This window comes from Octopus bimaculoides, chromosome 26 (genome assembly GCF_001194135.2).
Source record: "Octopus bimaculoides isolate UCB-OBI-ISO-001 chromosome 26, ASM119413v2, whole genome shotgun sequence".
NCBI classification, from domain to species: Eukaryota; Metazoa; Mollusca; class Cephalopoda; order Octopoda; family Octopodidae; genus Octopus; species Octopus bimaculoides.
Genome location: NC_069006.1, coordinates 25024933 through 25028429, shown reverse-complemented (window position 1 = coordinate 25028429; position 3497 = coordinate 25024933).

The following is a 3497-nucleotide window of genomic DNA, read 5'->3' as shown; positions in this document are numbered from 1 at the left end:
GGTGATGAGATGAGGTACATCTTTTCTCGTGAGACCAAGTGTTATCGCCTATCTTGTATTTTGTATATGTTTGGTGACATTCCAACACACGCATATGGAGGTATATACATACATACAACCCCCCCCACACACACACACATATAAATACGCAGAACATACATCACTCCACACGTAGTTGTTGGCTTATACACAGAGACACACACGCTTCCATACGCTCACACAGGCTCACATAATCTTATGCTCAGCCAAACATAACATACACACGCGCTCGCACCCACACACATCATCCTCACATACACTCACACCATCCTAACACACTCGTGTGCGCGATAGCGCACCCCAGTTCAGCCAGGTCACTGTTATCTCCCCTTCCATCGACCTTAGTTCGCTGGTAGTGAACTGCTAGCGCTATAGAACATCTCCAGCGACAGAAGCTGTGCAAAGAAAATAATAATAAGAAGAAGAAGAAGAAGCAGAAGACCTGGATCGAGGTGGTGTTCCGGTATGGCCGCAGTCCAATGACTGAAACAAGTAAAAGATAAAAGATAAAAAATAAAATATGAAAGATATACAATTATCGGAAACCCGAAATGGTTGATGAGAAGCCCAGATCTGGGAGAAAAATAGGGTAAAAAAAAAGATCTTCCATCGTGAACCTCTGAGTACGACATGGCCCCATAAACCATGCAAAAGTAGTTTGTTGTTAGTGCATGTGTACTTCCTCCTCCTCCTCCTCCACACCCACCCATTCACCCCCACTGCACCGCCTCCACTCTCTGAACCTGCCATCGATTACTGTGAGTTGGGTCAATTGCCCAAAATACACAGAACACAACACTGATCGATCCGATCGATTTTGGTATCAATAGCAAATGAACGCAAAACATGCGCACATGTATGTATGTATGGATGTATGTATGTATGTATGTATGTATGTGTATGTGTATGTGTGTATGCACACAAATGTACATACAATTACACGCCCGCGCACATGCACACTCACACACACACACATACACACATACATAAGTTTGTATGTACAGCTACGTATGTGTTTATATATATGTACGCATGTACACACAAGCATATATAATGTACTCTTATGTTATTGGCAGGATCATATATATATATATATATATACACACACACACACTCACACATTCATACATGCATACATATATACACACATAAACACAAACATACACATACACACAGTCATAGACGTCACTAACTGCGAACTGGTTTTGGGCACCTGATGCTGTACCTGATGACTCTGAACTTTTGAGACAATAACTTTGAGTTTAGAGTGTCTTGTGGCTCCATTCTTCGATTCTTCACTCAACTCCCACCGCGTCTAGCAATTCTTTCTGTCACTCCCTTTCACCAATTCCACCCACGACTTTTGTTTTTAGACAACTCTACATAATACCATATGTCTATGTGTGTTGTCTTCTAGTTTATGTAACTGTAAACTTGATATCTTTATTCAACTACAATACTTTCTCTTGTCCGGCCATATTTATTAATCCTATGTCGTCTGCTTATATTTTGTCCGACTTCTCTAATTAAATATGTCCGAACGTGATGATATATATGTTATATTACTTACGTAATATATTTACTCTATATCTTTATTCATTTACATCACTTCCTCTTGTCCATTATGTTTATATTTTTAATAAATATTTACCATCTACACCCGACTAACGAGACAGGTAAAGCTCTGATTGGCTGACTTTCAGAATTGCTATCGCTACCTCACGGAGAATGAAAACGGCAAGGAATTGAGTGGTTGTTTCCTCACTTCCAATCTCATACTTTCTCCCAGTAAATTTTTACTATTACATCCGTGTCCGACATAATATATCATCGTTTATTCAAGTTGTTTGTTCTGTGTTTTTTATTCAACCACATCACATACCCTTGTTGTCCAACTACACAAAATATGTTTAAATTTTCGGTAAATTTTTCACAACTTTCACCAGATTCACGAGACGAGTAAATCTTTGATTGGCTGACTTTCAGAATTGCTATCAATACCTCATGGAGAGAGAAAAGAGCAAAGAATTGAGTAACCGTCACCTCTCACTGCTTGATATAGGACGCAACTGTTCGACCGATTCTAAATAAAATACAGGTGAGACGTTAAGCGAAATATTAAGTCAATAAGTAAAAAACAAAACTAGGAGAATGTACTACACTAAGTTTCTTTAATGATTATATTATATTTCGGGAAAGATTCCCCTTATCAAATATGAGACAGAAAATAATCGTAGAGTTCAGAGCAAAGTTTTATTATCGGCAGGGTATACTGTTGTGTGATGACGATGTTTTTCTTTCTTTCTTTCGTTTCTTTATGTACTTTACCTTGCTTTCTGCGCCCCCTGTATCTTAATCTGGATATATATATATATAATACACACACACACATTGGCACATATATGTGTGTATGCATATGTGTATGCGTCTGTGTGTGTGTTTGTAGTCACACATACATAAGTACAAACTCACACACATACACACATATATATATTTATTCATACACATTCACACACACACACACACACCTATGTATTTATATTCGCATGTTTTAAGATGTCTACTTGTTTGTGTGTGTGTGTGTGTGTGTGTGTGTGTGTGTGTGTGTGTGTGTGTGTGTGTGTGTGTGTGTGTGTGTGTGTGTGTTTGCACGCTGCACAATATATATACACTCAAGAAAATTACAATGTCATTAGTCATCAATCAATATTCACCAATCAATACTTCGTCGAACAAAACTTACACATACGCACAATACATACATACATACTATATATGTGTGTGTGTGTGTATGTGTGTATGTATGTATGTATGTGTGTGTGTATACGAATGGACACAATGCTACCGTTAATCATTTTCTCACACTACAGCTACAAGATTCTGAATAGGAAAGTGGAAAACTATTGAAGCAACATTAGCATGTGCTTGGCACGTATTATGTAATCAGTAGCGGGATCTTGTCGGGGTGGGTAACGGGTGTCGGGTGCAGGCACGGGTGTGTGAGTCAGAAATGAGTTTCTTAACCACCTGGTTGGTTTAGCGTTCGACACACTATTGTCGGCAATATTTATGACATACATGCACGCATACATACATGCATACAAATATACATACACCCCACCACATATATATTCATAAGTACGTACGTACATATGCATACATATATACCTACATGCACACACACATACATACATACATACACACGCATATATATGCATATATATATATGTATATATATACATATTTTCTTATGTGTGAAAGAGAAAAAGAGCATGCGAGTTGTGTATACACATACGTGTGTGTGTGTGTGTGTGTGTGTGTGTGTGTGTGTGTGTGTGTGTGTGCAAGTATTGAATTTAAAAAACCCTTTGGATAGAAAAAGTCGAAGGCTACCCTGGGACACGAACCCTTCTCTGTAGACTTTCATTATCCAAAAAGGTTTTTAATGAAATATTTTG